Source organism: Anser brachyrhynchus (assembly GCF_964034855.1).
Source record: "Anser brachyrhynchus genome assembly, chromosome: 6".
Taxonomy (NCBI): domain Eukaryota; kingdom Metazoa; phylum Chordata; class Aves; order Anseriformes; family Anatidae; genus Anser; species Anser brachyrhynchus.
Window position 1 is genome coordinate 11,153,815 of NC_137700.1, and position 15,958 is coordinate 11,169,772.

Here is a 15,958-nt window from a genome sequence, read left to right on the forward strand (position 1 = left end):
GTGGCAGCACTTTGCGGTATTTGTGGATTTGCCGCTTTATGTACAACTTCTTCAACAAGAAACTGTGGAGGTCCTCAGTGGGGTCTCAGTTTATTGGTGGTAATGTTACGAGCCTATAAAGCTCTTCATACTGTGCTGTCTTCGGACAAAGGCCGTGTCATTTTAATAGCACAATAGCAACGAGGATAGTTAATGGCCCTCTTTGTACAGAAAACTGTCCAGGGAATTTGATTGAAGAAGGAACAGAGCAGGAATACGCAGAGACTGGTCTGGGAGGAAGGGTGTGGTGTAGATCTTGACAGGGAGAGAGGAAAAATAAGCAAGTCCAAGTCGCGGTGAGGACCTTGATGGTCTCCTCCCAGCACCGCCGCCGGCTCCATCCCCTTCCCCACTTCCCGGAGGCGGCAGGCAGCACTGACGTGATGCTGAGATGAAGACGTTCTCTGCTCTGCAAGGCTCCCGGGGCAGCTCCCTGCACTGCTCGCGGCTATTTTGGATTTGGAGCAGTGGCACTTGGGCAGTCTACAAGAAGCTTCTATTTATTTATTTATTTTACAATAGGTGCAGGCTTTACAACCAAAACCTAATAATTGAGTTGTGTTTTTTTTTTTTCCCAGTCGGATTACAGAGACCTCATCTCTAAGTCTATTTTGCGTCCTGCGAATGGGAGTTGTGGGCTGCTGTTTTGTGTGTTTGTGCCAGCAATTTTGCGGCAGGCTGGCAGAGTCTCTGGGCTGAAACCAAGTGGTGGTGGTTGGCAGGCGTGGCAGCCAGCATGTCTAAGTGCGGTTGGGTATAAAGAGCCCTTGTGCGTGCTGAAAAGAGGTGAGATTATAAATGTGAAACTGTTAAAGCCATCCTGCCTTGGAGTTTAAAGAAATTCAATTTCTTTTAAAAATAGATTCGATACATAGTTTTCTCGCTGTAGCACAGCTTGATGTATATAGGATCTTGTGGAAGGTGCTGGGGTTTGCGTTGGGGAGCAAGGCAGATCAGTGGCAGATCTGGCATCGTGTGCGTGTGCGCCGAGTTATTCTTAGCACGAGCGGAGCCCAACCAAGAGACTTCTGGTTTTTGTGCTGTTCTGTTGTATTTTGTACTAATGCTGGCCGTGGTGTTAGTAAGAGGAAAACGCAGTGCTGTTTGCTCACATCACACAAGGCAGAGTTAGTGACCAAATTAATATCTCATTTTTCAGGCTGGAACCCAGCTGCATGGCAGTACCGTATGGGGAGCCAGTTTTTATATTGAGCTTGTTAATACTTTTCTCCTCCTTCTATCCTTTATGTTGACATTAATGTTAATTAGTTACTTGAAGCAACCAAAAAGTATTGACGAAAGCCCACAAACCCAGTGTGCTTTTGTAAAATTAGTGTCCTGCTTGAGCAGATATTTCTCCAGTAATTGACACAAAACAGCCTCAGAAGAGGAGGCAGAAGAAAACTGGTGATATGATTAATTCACCACGTTCTGTGTTTATTTCATGTTTATAGTGAAAAGACTGTAAATACTGAGCCAGATGTTCCACCTGTGTCCTCAGCTGAAGATCTGACCTAAATCATTTATTGAGGTGCTATCTTTCATGTTCTCTTCAGCTAGAGGTTTTAACATAAAAGCACTAGAATTATAAAACCTTCTTTTCATTTGCCATTGATAAAGTAGTAAAACATTACTGGCAATCCTAATACAGTTTTAAGTTTAAAAAAAAACAAAAAAACATAAATGTGAATGCTACGGTCTGTATATTGCAATATGGGAAAAATAACCACCCATTTGTAAATGTATTTTCCCAAATGCTTACTAATTGCAGATGATAGTGACTCATCTAATGTTTTAAAAGCACATGAAAGTTTTTTCCTTCTATTATTCTAGATAACCTAGAGATAAGAAAATTGCATCAAATAAGAAGTGATCCCCTATAACATTCACTCTTTAAAGGAATAAGTGCTTACCTGATGCCAACCTTGTGGTTTTAGTGTGATCTCCAAAATAGCACGGAAGCTTGCTACTTCAAGTAATGAATTTCAAGCAGATAATATTCCCTTCTGTTTTACAGGACAGCTAATCCTCCTGGTTTTCTCTGTTTTTCTGATGTGCCGTGTTGTGTGGGAATGTCTAAGTATTATAAAAGGTCAGGTGGTTTCTGTCTAAGTAATGTACTGCTCCAGGCTTTAAAAATGATGCCTGTTTATGGTCCTGCCATCTGCAGGAGCAGCAGCCCATCATAAAGTTACTGTATTGATCTGTCACTAGTGCTGTCTTGTCTGCCAAATGAAAAATGGCTTAAACTCGTAACCTGGGTCAGCAGTTTTCTTCTTGTAAGCCAGACAAAAATGCTATTGATCTTCTTTGCTGAAGTGTTCTTTTCACAGCTTGCCAGCATCAACACACTGTTGTCCTTACTCAGGGCTAATTAGCTAATAATTTAATGCAACTGAGACAGCAGTCTCCGTTCAGTTTAGCAGCAAGGGAATATGCTGTAACTTCGAAAGTATGAGGGACCTCTTTAAAGCTTGGTCATGATTGCAGTCCTTGTCTCAACTTTTACACTCTCCCTTTAAGTTTGATTTCCTCAGCACTAAAGAATAATGGTCTGCTTAGATTGTCTGAGATGTGCTGTCAGGTTAGGATTTATGGCAAAGCAAAACCTAGCTGGGGTCTTGGTGCCTGTAAGCTTGCATGGTGTTCTTGGTTATGCAGTAGCACTTCAGGGCTGTGATGACTTCTTGAGTGAAATCAAATATTTGATTAATTGAACTCTGTGGTTCATGAGCTACAGAACAGGCAAATTCAGTCATGTCTGAGAAACAATGGACTAACTGTCTCTTTTTCTGGAAAACCTCAACCAAACAAAAAATCCACTGCTAGATTGTTTTAAGTCCAAGTTTATATGATAGATCCTTCTTAGGGAATATGTTATATTAACCCTCCGACTGCGGTGGAGGCTGGAAGCTTCCAATGAACTTCAGCTTGGAAGCAACTGCTCATGCGTTTTGAAAACTCACAGAAGTTTTCCACAAGTTTTTTTGATCTTTTTAATTCAAATGTTTGGATAATTAGATATATGAAAGGTGATCACTTGCCTTCTGTTCCTACCTGCGTTTAAGAAGCAATTGGTACAAGGTACAATTTCAGATGGTGGATGGTTTAATGTTTACATCCGTGTTTAATCTTCTGGGTTCTTCTGGCTTGTCTAATACTCTTTTGTGATGGTCAAAGATACAGCATGTACTGTGTTTCTTGTAGAATAAAGCATAGTATAAACTTGGGAAACATAACTGTTTTGCAAAGGAAAGAGATGTCAAACATCTAACAGTTTACAGCTGTTACATTTTTATTTTTAAAACTCGAGAGTGAAGGTTCACTCCTCTGCATTCTGTGTCCAGCCAGCGGAGGCCACGTCTTAGTTCATATTTCAGAATTACATGGGATTCAGGTTATATCTTTGTTTTCTGTTCCACGTTGCTGAGCACAGTTGAGGCAGAAGAAAACAGATAATCCTTTAGGGAAGTTATTCTTCACATTTCATACATCAATTTCACTGGAGTGTGGGTGCATATGTTAATTTTATATATGAAAAAGGAGTTCAATTTATGGGGACACTTAAAATTTGCTTGAAATAAGGGGACTTTTAATCTCTGAAAGCATCCCCAAAGTGCAATTAGCTATTCTGATCTCCTGATGACTCAACAGATGCTTCTGTAAACTAGAATACAGCTGTCAGATGACAGAAGTGATATGCCACAGTATGTAATTTAAAATGACTGTCCGTAAGCAGCCATATTGTGATAAATGCGGTGTAGGTGGCAATAATGTCCATCGTTTCGGTAGTCCTGTAGTAACCTTTCAGTTGCAGTATTCGTTGTCACTCTGTGCGGGTTGCTGCTGTCGCGTGAAATGTCCAACTGTTCATTCATGCCTTTGCAAACTTGTTTGGGTTTTTCTGCTTCTTTTTGGCTCCTTTTAGACACACGCAGGCTGTTGAGTAATATTTTTAATAAAACAGCAGACCTAAAGGTTTTTGTAAGCCTTTCTGAAGATTCCCAGTAGCCAATCCAACTGATTTTAGACTGCACTCCATCTGTCTAGGAAAGAAAGGAAATGCATTAGTAGTCCACACATGAGCAGCTTATTAGTTCATTCGGTATATGCAGTACAGTGATTCAAGACTGATCTAAAATATTCATCCACAATTACTGGTGCAGCGCAGTTCAAAGTGCTTCAAATCGGTGGGTTTGACTGAGAAATTTAAGGAAAATAGCTGCAAATTGATTCTGTATGTAATTAATGAAACATTTCATTCTTATGTAAATATTAAATGCTTGGGTTTTTTGTTTTGTTTTGTTTTGTTTTTTTCTTCCCTGTTACCGAGTCCTCCCCTCCCTGACCTCCATGGTGCTGTGTTTGTTCGAGAGGAGGGTGGGTGGGCTGGCATGGGGATGTGTTCTCTCGAGAGGAAGAATTAATTACTAGCCGAGGCCGCGAGTCACGTGTGGCACAAACAGTCCTTCCCCACCAGCTCTCCCCTCCTGGGTGCCCATCCCACCCCCAGGGGCTGGCAGGAGGCAGCGTTTGCCTGCGCCTCGCCTGTTGAAACCTCCCCATCGCTCTCTTGATAAAAACACACGGTCGCTGACTGCGCTGCCCGTGCCCACGTAAAGCTGGGGTGCAGTCATGAGCTCCCAGGCCAGCTCTGCCCGCCGAGGGGCAGGGGAGAGCTCGGTGGCAGCCCCACATCTCCAAGGCTTGGAGCAGGGTCTCCCAGGGCTCGTCTGCTGGAGTTTCTCTGCTGCTGTTGTGCCTGTTCAGAGCAGGGGCTAGATGCTATCGACTTGAACACGGGTTAAAAGCTTCTGGCATGTTGAAGAGAGAGGCTTTCTGAGGACACGAAAGAAGTGAGCGGATGTTTACATGGCTGTGAGAAGTGAGGTTGGTGAGGGAGGGCTGGGTTTTAGTTTAGGGTCTCTGCCCCCCCTCTAGAGTGTCACAGAAAATTAATCCAAGTTTTACAAATGCCATCCGTGGAAGAGTTTAGGAAGAGCCTGCAGTAAAACTTACAAGATCCCGAGGCAAACTTCAGCTTGCTGTTGCAATGACTGTCTTTCCAGCTCAGATGTCCGCAGAGAGCACAAATTGTGCAACGCGTTCTGCTCTTGGCTGCCTCCCCGAGCCGAAGCTGGCCCAGAGTTTCAGCGTGGGCAGCCTGTCAAGGCTTGGCACGAGGGGAGGCCCTGCATGCTGCCCTCAAGCCCTCCCAGAGGAGCAGAAAACCAAGATCCAGGGCTACCAGTTTGGGAGCACTTGCGTAACAGCTCGTGCTGTGGGATGGAGGAGAGAGGAGCCTGCTGCAGCCCATCTGCTGCAGCGAGCGGCTGGCAGGGGAGGCTGGGGGGACCCGCACCACCCTCAGACTGCGTCTAGCTGTAAAATCCCAAGATAGGACTCTTTCTCTCCGACACGTCTGTGTGATCCTTCCTTTCAGTGCTTTTATTTCTCTGTAACATTAACTTGCACAAAAGGCTTGGGTCTGTAAATGCATGTTTGCCTCTATCTTCCATAGGTTGCAGTGTTGCAGCTTTCCTCCTTTGTAAAGGCAAAGCCGGTGATGTCCCCTTGCCCCATGGTGCTCCACATGGGAATGTGTGTGTGCAGTACTTTCTGCTGCAGAAGGAGGTGGTTTGGGTATCGCAGTGTTCACTGAACTGGCCTTAAGTATGTCAACAAGAAGGACTTGGCAGTGGATAGATTTGAACTCAAGCAAAATGCCCAGCTTCACAATTAGAGATATAAATGCTTTTCTGTAGGTTTTGGCACACCTGGTAGGAACAGTGGCAAAAAATGATGAAATTAGTGTTGATAATGCAGATTTTTAGTAGTGATTTGACTGGCAGCAAAATAGGATGTTAAAATTACTTTTTGTTTTTTTTTTTCCCTTCTTCCAGAAGTGTACAACTGTTTTCATTAGTGTGGCCTTTAGCGCATCAGTTGGAGTGCCTTCTGTTCCCATAGCTGTTTGCTGCTAAGATCTGTTCTGATTTAGCCAAAAGGGGAGAAGTACCCACTCTCATGAGTGGCAGATAATGCTGGGAATGGAAGTTTGTATATTGATCAAGCTCAAAAGGCTGGGATGATGAAAACAAAAAAACAAACAAACAACAACAAAAAAAACAAAAAAACATGCACACACACATATATATCTGCAGCTGATATCACATAGCTGACCCTTACGCTTTATTTCATAGGAGAAGGAGAGAGGTTATGTATGTTTTCATTAGATGCTTTAGTAAGAGCTCTTGGATAATGTTCTTTGATTGTGAAAATGAGTGCTCCTGATTTTTTATCTTTCTCTGTTTTAAGAAGTGAAACAAGGATGCGGGGGTTTCACTTTCTGTGGGTAAGCTTAGAGCCCTCCTTTGTCATTGTTGTTTGAGGAAAGTGGACAAAGGAAAATTTTTGGTATTTCAGCAATGTTCTACAAAAGGGTTTTAGTAAACGAAGGTTCAGCTCAAAACTAAATGACAGAAATAAGGGGTTTCCACATGAAGAAACCTGTTTTACAGGTGCTTTTTTAGCTAAGAAGAAAATTTTGAAGAGTTTTGCCTTATAAAACCTGGGCACAAAGTTCTGAAAGGGTTTTACTGTTGTGGTTTTCTGGTTTTTGTTGTTGTTGTTTGTTTGTTTGTTTGTTTTGTTCTTGTTACTTTTAAAATCCTCTTAATTTTTGCTGCTTTTTTTCATGTGTGTACTCCTGTACACGCAACCCTGTCTCTTTCCTATTGTGTTAGGAAGAATGGTTTCTGACCCAGATGAAAAAACGTTTTGTTCATAAACAAGATGTTTAGTGTAATGAAATGAAGTGGAAAAGATAACACACACATGCACAAGTGTACTGTTTTAAATTTCTTTCACCTCAGTGTTTTCCCTTAGTATAGGTTTTGGTTTTTTTTCCACCATCAAAAATAATGTGCATGTATTACATGCAGCCCTAACGAGTTTGCTCTGCTACCGTGCATAAGTAGGAATGCCATAAAGATTTAAAGAAATACTCTACTGCCAAATCTAAGACATTTGTTAGTCTCAATGATGGCTTAATTTTTCGTATTCCTTGGTGTTTCATATCTTGACATTTCTTATGACCTACAATTAAAATGACTTCAGTGAAGTCTCAACCTATATCCAGATTGCTGAGTATGGTTGACTGTCTCCAGGGAAAGGCTTGAACTGCTTGCTAAATCAATTTGTTCTTTTCTCAAAACAGATTAAATATGTTTTACCGGTTTAAATTAAAAAATAAATAACCCCATATGACCTAACTGCTACATGTAAAATTAAAAACGCACTCTGCTCGTTCTGAAGGGCAGGCGTTTTGATGCCAGTGGTACGCTGATAGTATTCCACCAGAGAGAGAAATGAATGGTTAAAAACAAGCATGTCTAATCCTGTCTCGCTGCTCTGTTAGTCTCGTTTGAGAATTAAGTTGATGGCACACTACTTGGGTGGGTGCTAACTGCTAGATGTGGCAATAATCTCCTTTCGCGGAGCCTGAGACGCTCTCCTGCTGCTGCGCCTCCTCCCTCCGGTGAGGTTCGTCTTCGTCCTGTTCGTGCACACCGCTTTCTTTCCAGGTCACCCAACCTTCTTGCAGCCCTTCCTTTAACAGGACTAGCTGCAGAACTCGCTTGTGACTCACCTGCACCATCAGTCGATGCTTCAATATGATTTTATTGGCTCCTCCTGCGCACAGCTTATTTTGTATCCAGCACGCAGCAGAAGTACAGGGGATCGGCAGCTTCTGTGCTGCGTGGAGCTGCGGAGGGCATGCAGGCAGCTGTACGCAGGGAGTCGGATGCACTGGTTATGCCAGCAGCAGCCTTTGTTCCTTCAAACCACTTCCATGGCCGCGCTCGAGTGGGTTATTGTTTGAGGCTGTGTAAGTACAATAGGATAGAAGGGAAAGGGAAGGGGAATTTTATTTCTAAAACAGAACAAAATAAACTAAAAAAGTTGCTATGGAAATAGATGGCAAATGGTCTGTAATAATGGGATTTTTCAAGAGGTGTCCAACCTCCAGAACAATGGCTCGGCGCAAGCCAAGGTTAATAGTGCTCATTATCTTACGCTTGCGAGCTGGCAACTCAGTCCTCTCTCACAAAGACGCAGCCCAGCACACTGCCGCCGGCTGCAGCTCAGGTGGGGATGGTCACTTGGGAAATGGTGGCGAGCCGCACGCAGGGGTTGCGCTGGACTCAGCTGCCCCTGGGCTGGCTTTGGACGTTCCTGGCCACAGCAGGAGCAGCCCAGCCAGGCAGGCAGGAGCTCACGGCTGACAGCCCCACACGGAGAGGGCACAGCACCTCTTCTTGTCCCTGCTTCACCTCAGGCCACAGCACCGGGGGGCTGCCGGGGCCGCAGTGATGGCGGCCTGGTGGCTTCAGGTGTGCTGGGCCTCATGTGTGGCAGGGGAAAGAGAACAGGTTTGGGAAAGTTGTTGTCCTAGAAATGGGGTTGTAGTGGAGCAAGCCAAGAGAGGCAAAGGGTTTTTGCTGTTGGTGCTGTAAACTGAAGATCGCGACACTGCTTACTGCTGCCGTCAGGTCTTCTGCACACGGAGTGTGATACAGCCCTAAAATCCCCTTACATCCCAAAGTGAGGAAATCGCAAGCTGCATCTGAGAAAAGGTGTGCTCGTTATTTTGTGTTTTTCAAATAACGTCTAATGCAATTTTGAGATTGATTCCACTTCTGCTTTGAAGGAATCATTAAACTGAATTAAAGGTATATTTAAAAAAACAAACACAAAACACACAGAGGAAAAATAATAAAGGAAGTGGTGACTAAGTAAACAAACCTTTTGCTTTTACCCCAGTGGAAAATAGGAACAAACAAGCAAAACTACAAGTTTTCATTGCTCTTCCGCTCTGCCCCCATAACAGGCCGCCTGCCTCCCCAGAGGCCTGCCGATGGTAACAAGGCGCCGCGCGTGACAGCCACGAGCTGGGCGCCATGTCGGAGCCCGGCAGCCTTGAGCAAAGCACGCTCTGCGGCCCCACGGCCTGCCTGCCTGCGACCCGCTGCCACAGGGGAGATGGGGGCATTTGGGTACAGTGTGGCTGCTTTCTGCTGCCCAGCTTTGGAGTCAGGTTTCTGCCCTTCGGTTTATGTCTGTGCTGTAGCCAGCAGATATGCTGTGTTTTAGTGGGATGGGTTGGTGTGCTTTTTGGGTTTTGTTTTGCTAAGGATTAGAGGGGGCCAAGCCTAGGTGTAGACAAAGTTGACAGTTGTCATTCTGAAGCTACCATCCCTCTGACACCCCCATCACTTTTGCCCCTCCACATCTTTTCCTCCCACCTCTGATCCCCTTCCTTGCCCTGTCGCTGCCCAGGAAGGGAGCACACCACCCTTGGCAGGGCAACATGATCTTTGTTTACATTTCTGCGATGCTGTGAGCTTAGTCTCTCTTTTTCTCCCAGAAAGCACCTAGTGTGCATTGCTTACTTGAGCAACGCTTTATGCTTCTCCTTCATACAGAGCTAACAGACTTTTTGGCAGAAGACAGCATCGGATGCTCATCAGCCATATGCACAGTGTTGAATTTGAATCGCTTCAGAACTTCCAAAAAAAACCCCCTAAGTTTCTAAAAACTGGGCTGATCAAGGGCTACACTAACTGATGAGGACAGCATTTAATATTTAAACACTGTCTAGAAGTTTGTGTATTTTCCGTGTGGCAGAAGTTCTCTTGCTGACCAGTAAGCTGTGTAGGAAGTGCAGCACGTTGTGTTCTTCACTTCTGACCCAGTTGCAGCCCAGGATACGTGAGAGCTGGGGTTGCCCACACACTGTAAATTTCACCGCGGTTTTACAGGAATTCCAAGCTTGAACATACTGCAGTTTAAGGAGAATAATGCTAGAACTCAGGAATAAATCATGAAAAGAGGAAAAAACCCTGAAGTGCACCTGTCTAATGCATTTCCATACTACGATTGCACAGCACACTTTATGGTCTGTCTTGGCAGTATTTCTGTCTTCCAAGGATTTCTGTGTGCATGTTTTGTTTGCTCTCTCTTCATTTTTGTTTGGATATATAGAATTCAAGTTGCATTTTGTGTGTGGCAACTGAAGGTTTTGCTCTTGGTCATCCTTTGGATTATAGTTCCTCACTGTTGCTTCAGCCCAGCCGAGGCTGAGCGCTGAGGCAGGCAGCGAGGCCCCCGGGGGCTGAGGAGGAGATGGGGGCCCCAGGAAGATCTGTTGGTGAAGGGGTGACCAGGTGGGACCGGGGCACGGTGAGAAAGCAGGGAGGGTGGTTGTGCTTGACCTGGGTCTGCTGTGGTAGTGCAGCTGGGACTTAGGGGGCCTGAAGGTGGGCTCTGTTGCCTTCTTGTTGGCCTTCTTCCGGTCCCCCCCGCTTCACTGTTACTCTCGTGATTTAATCATAAGGCTGTCCACCATGCTCTGGCTGTGTCCTGTACGTATACAAACCTTTTTCCATTGATCCACCTGTGCAAAATCACCAAGAACCAAGGCCCTGTCTTCAAATCTAAGTGTGGTACGTTGGGCCTCAGTTGGCAGCGGTGGTGGCAGGGGCCACAGGAGCCCCGAGGGGCCGCGGCCGCCCTGCAGGGAGCAAGGACAGCCCAGGGCTGGGGCAGCGGAGGAGGAGGCCAGGCAGGGAGGGGAGAGGGAGTTTTTGAGTCTTTAGGGCATGCCTTATGACCTCTGTAGCTTTCGTGTTTTCCCCTTGGAAGCCTAGAAATAGCACCTTTAAAACAAACAGCAACAGCAAAACAAAGAGAAGCTGAAAACTGAGGTTTCCATGTGACGATGGGACATTTGAGAGCTGGCTGTAGGAAAAATTCCTGTTATTGCAGGAGACATGATCAAATCGCCAGGGCTGGCAGCCCTGCTGTGCTGCCTCTCCCTCCTGTTCTCTGCCTCCACAGCCCGTGCTGCGTGTGCTGCTTGTCTCTTTTGCTGTATAGATTTTTACAGTGTAATCTACTCAGAGCAAGGGTTTTGTCTATTATGCGTTTGTAATGCACCACACATGCATTACTATAGAAATAATCTAATACAAAGTGCCTGGGATTTCAAACATCCAGTGTTTCATAGCCAAAACATTTGGCCAAGAAATAAACCTTCTGTTTTTGTGCTCCCTCTGCTGGATCTGTACGCGCAGGAATTGCTGGCTGTGCCTGGAGCTGCGGGCTCCCCTCTCTTCCCCAGCTCGCACCCCAGCAGCTTTGCTATCCTGTGCTGTTTGGTGGATGCTTGCACGAAGTGCTTGACTCTTCCCCGAGCGCTCTCGATCAGCTGCATCACGGGTTGCGAACCGGGAATCGATGAGAAATTGAGGCAGTGCGCTGCACCACAGCAAGGTTGTGGTTTGACGCCAGGCAAGGTTGTTGATGCTGGTTTTACGGTGTTTGCAGTTGTCTCCTCTTCCCCCACCCATCTATTCTCATTTTCAAGGCATAGCCCCCTACCCCCAAGCTATGCCAGTGTGACTGGCTTGAGGATCTTCCTAGAAATAGTTTGAGAGAACTGATCAGGCATTCAGAAAGCTGATTTTTTTCCATAGGCTGAATGCAATTCAGACCAAACCCCTGCTCAGCATGCTGGCAGGGCTGGGGGCTGGCATGAGGGCCCAGGAACAGGCAGGGGCGATGGTCTGGCCCCTGAGCAGGTTGTGGGGTGAAAGCGTGGAGCAGATGCTGGTGGGGACCATGCCAGGGAAGCTTGGACCTGATTTTCAAAAGGGGTGGGTGGTCTGCGATGTGAATTCACCGAAATGTTAATGGGATAGCCCTTTTCAGAGGTGCTTTATAAAACAAAACAGGAATTGTGGTGCCAGTTCTGCAGATGGAGGAACTAAAGCACAAAAGAGTGGAGCGAAGCGTTGGCTTCGTATTTCACAGCGGTGCAGTTTAAGCTGGTTTAAGCAGCCTCTGATCTACCCTCTGCCATCACGGCTGAGCACTCCTGCCCTCGTGCCCGTTCCCTGCGCTGAGTTGGCACAGCTGTTTATGAGACAGCATGCTGAAGGAAATAAGCTCCCTGATCCAGCTAACCGTGCAGCTGCACAACTGCAGGCTTGGAAGCGAGCGTCCAGGAGGGAGAAGTGAGAGGCAGAGTTGAAGCTGCCAAGCAAACGCTGCAGCCTGACTTGCTGAGGTCCCGTCCCGTCACGCCAGCAGAGCCTGGGATGGTACCCAGCTCCTGGGGTGGGTGGAACAAAAGTTTATCCTTTGGCGGGAGGAATGAAGTTAGATAAATAATTAATTCAGACTTAATTAAAGACCTAGTCTGCGTTAGTTGAGAAAGTCATGTTAACACGTACTAAATCTGAATCAATTAGCATGTTTCCCCTGGCTTGTATAAGCAGAACAAAAGCACTGGGGAAAACTTCTGGATGAGAATAAATATGTTCTGGGGGAAAACAGTCACAGTTCAATGAGGCCTTAAAAGCCAATCATTCACCCAGGGTGCCTGTCAATGTGTAACTTTTCTAGAATTGCCATTTGCTGCGGGACGAGAACAGCAGAGTTCCCATCTGACGCAGATTGTCCCTTGGTGGCACTATACATAGCAGTGATGGGATGACTGTTTCTAGCATATGTTTTTCAGATATGTTTTTATTCATTTTGAATTATCAGTGAGGAGGGTAAATAAGATTGCGTAACAAATGTTACTGCAAGTAACAAGTTGCGTGAAAAACTCGAAGTTTTTCTGCTTTGTTGTTGGTCACCTGTGACTTTTGCATCACACGAGGTGTTATCCAAGTGCCTGCTTCCATTGCTGGTCATTGTGGAGGTTCTGCACTGGCCACGAGTTGCACATTATTTTTTTCCACCAGACTTGTTTTTTCCTGTTCGGTGAAAAATTCTTTTGCGTGGAAGTTACTTGGAATTTATTCAAAAGAGAAGCGAAATGTACTCATCGTGTTCCTTTCTTCAGTATGTGCTGAGTTTTAGAGCCTAGCAGCGTAAGCCTGTAAGGACACCTTGTCTGACTGCTGAAACAGCATGTAACAAAATACACAGTGCCCGTAAACATTCTGCAGTCTCCCTTTACAGTATTTCTTTATAATTAAAAAGCATTTCCTAGAAGTTGTGGTGCTGTGCCAATGTAATCCATAAGCTTACTTTGTTTTGCTACAGTCAGGGTGGTGTTTTTGAGGTATTTTGGTGTATCCATTTAAGCAGAGTTAGGGGGGTTGTTTATTTTTTTAATGGCACTTAGCCCGTAGCAGTCGGTGAGTGCCTGTATAAAGAGGATGGAAGAGACTTCAGGATGACTCTTAACTGAGAAGAAAGAAAAAAAAAGACCATTGTTGGTCAACTTTGGTTTAAGCCTCAACAGAATCCTACTATCTTTTCTTCATCTCATTTTTATGGACAAGAAAACCTGTAAGACTTAAACTGCTGAAGTGATTCTCTGGAGTTTGGGGTGGCTGGAACTGTGGACCAAGTCTCAGATCTGGTGCTCCAGACTTGTTCCTGGGACTCCTAAATGTCCTTCATTTATCTCAGGTCTGCGCAGTGAGCTTTTTCAAATGCTACCGTGTCACTCAGGAGAACGGAAGTATGATGTGCCTGTGCTTTTATTGCAGGAAACTGGATCTTGTTATGTGAGGGCATTGAGGAAACGTTCCCCAGCTACCGAGAGGAAGAAAGGCCGGTGGGGAATACTCAGGTAGGAAGGCTTTACGGACCAGTAGGCAGTAAGAAATACTTGGGGGCCTTCAGTCTTTTTCCAGATGCTGCTTCATGCTTTATGCTTTAACGACTGATCTGGTCACTATCAAAGTTTATTTGTTGCTTTAAGAAGCAGTCCTGTTTGGTCAATTGATTGCAACAACAAAACACTGCAAGCAAAGCCCTCAGCATAAACATTCCTCGGGCTATCCCTGGTACAGCTATTGATCGTGATACAGAATACAAACAAATTACTCTTTGCATGAGCCATTTGAGCTATAAAACACAGCAATAATATGTTCTACTTGCTGCCAATAAATGTGCATTTATAATAAACAAAGGAGAAATCCCTGAGTAGAAATGAACAGTAGTTTCAATAACTTGTTCAATATCTCATGTCCAGCTGTTGTACAGAATGAAAAAGCAGATAGTAGATGCTCTGCATATTTTGTCCTCCCCCCTGTCTTTTGCTAACTTGTTCTGCTGGTGTTTTTTTTGTTCAAGATATCTTAAGTATTTTGTAAAGCAATAGGTAGTCTCATTTTGCCTTATTTCCAGTGCTGTTCAGAGCTTTTCAAATATTTGGTCGACATCTTAATTGTTTTGTGGACCAGCTGCCTTTCCTTACACTATCATGTGGCTCATCTCCTTTTTTACTCTTAATCACATCCCCGTGGCATTTCCTTGTATTGGCAAATATCATTAAAGAAACTTTCATGTATTTGTAGTTGTTTTGAATGCAGCTGAAATGGGAGGGAGGAGTTGGTACCTTTGTGACCATCACCACCAGGGATGCCTGGACGATAACTGAATCCGTTTCCAAAAGTATAAAGCTAATGATCATCAGAGCATAGATTTTTTTTTTTAATCTGCTGTACCATGCTCGTATAATCCTCCTCCCCTTCATCCATATTTTCAGTGCTGCACTTTGATGAGCTACAGACAGTTGACCCGAAGGCATTTCTTGATGAACATCTCTGTCTGCTCTCAGCCTTGAAAAACTCAACCTTTTCAAGAGCTGCATGGGAGAAAAATGTGTAAGACTAATATTTATAGGCTGAAAGAGAGGGGAGAGGAAAGAATCAAGTGTAAAACTTGCTTCCAGCAGAAATGCCATCCCTCTTTTACCTCTGGTAATGAGAAGCGTTTCTGACATGGCTACTAAAGCGAGTTAGTGGTGTGTGCCTGCCATTTGCTGTGCTTTTATACTGCAGAACTGTTTTCCTTTTTGTATGGCATTGCTTTGTTCTATTTTGTTTTAAGACAAAACAAATATTTCAACTGATACCCAACTATTACATTATGATTCATCCATACTCCTACATGTTAAATGATTAGTTCCAAGTACTTACACGATTGTTTGCAAAAATGGAAGGTTGTTATTCAAGCTCACGTTATAAGTACTTTTTTGTAACATTTAGTAAAGCTCATATGCATAAATCTTTTCATTAATAGCTCTAACTAAAATCATACTGGAAGATTAGAAGGAGGAAGGTTTTTAACTGTGCCGTATTTTGCACTGGGAAAAGATCTTGGCAATATTGAGAAATACAATAGTACTGATTATAACTGTAACAGGAGATTTGGAGGACATGGCAAATGTTTTTAGTGGTGCCTTAAAGAGTATGTTGTATTTTATGCCTAGTGAATATAGGTTTAATTCTTTGGTCTTTTATTATAAAAATAACATGTGCAGTCATAGAAACGCAAAAAACATCAAAAAAAAGAGAGAAAACACCCAGTTTTAAAACTGGGTACTTGAAAGAATCTGCTGAAGGTTTCTCTAGACTTGGATCCTGGTTTAAAAAAGTAAAACTAAAACTCACTTCTCTATTCCATGAAGAAACTCGGGAAGTAAGTTCCTTGCTGTGCCTTGGGGTCACATGGCCTCACTGCTGTAGAGCTGGAATGTTTGCCATGGTATTTCCGGAGGCTTCATAAACACACAGAAAGAACAGGGACTTCAGGAAGATTTTTTTTTTTATTTTCCTTTTTTTTTTTTTTTTTTGGCAGACTAAATGTATTACAGTATAGGTGTGTTTTTTTTAGGAATCCAGAAGTTTTTATCAGATCAGTCCAATTAATTTTAATAATTCCTATTAGTAAATTCCTATCAAATAATAACCAATTTCTAAAGAAAAAAAAGTTAAGATACCTGGTGCTTTTTTTATTTTCTTGCTGCATTTCTTACTTAACGTAATTCCTGGGAACCTAAATATTAAGCCTAACTCCACTGTTTAGGTGGTCTTAATGGTTTACTTTT

At 44.1% G+C, this 15,958-nt stretch overlaps 1 protein-coding gene and 1 long non-coding RNA gene across 17 annotated transcripts in view; one reads left to right on the top strand and one right to left on the bottom strand.

Annotated features, from left to right (window-relative positions):
- LOC308197595 overlaps positions 1 to 13,604 on the bottom strand; it is a 58,648-nt gene extending 45,044 nt beyond the window's left edge. Inside the window, exon 1 of the long non-coding RNA XR_013953137.1 lies at positions 1,953 to 13,604. This is a non-coding gene — a long non-coding RNA (uncharacterized lncRNA). The remainder of the gene's footprint in view (positions 1 to 1,952) is intronic.
- The window catches only part of ZMIZ1 (zinc finger MIZ-type containing 1), a 353,591-nt gene that overhangs the window by 108,479 nt on the left and 229,154 nt on the right, over positions 1 to 15,958 (top strand). For 13 of the 16 annotated variants that reach the window (XR_013953115.1, XM_080598347.1, XM_080598348.1 and 10 more), the window contains exon 3: positions 13,611 to 13,693. The exons of the other annotated variants lie outside the window; for them this stretch is intronic. The gene's annotated coding sequence lies outside the window, so the exon portion shown is untranslated. The remainder of the gene's footprint in view (positions 1 to 13,610; positions 13,694 to 15,958) is intronic. 16 annotated transcript variants of the gene reach the window in all.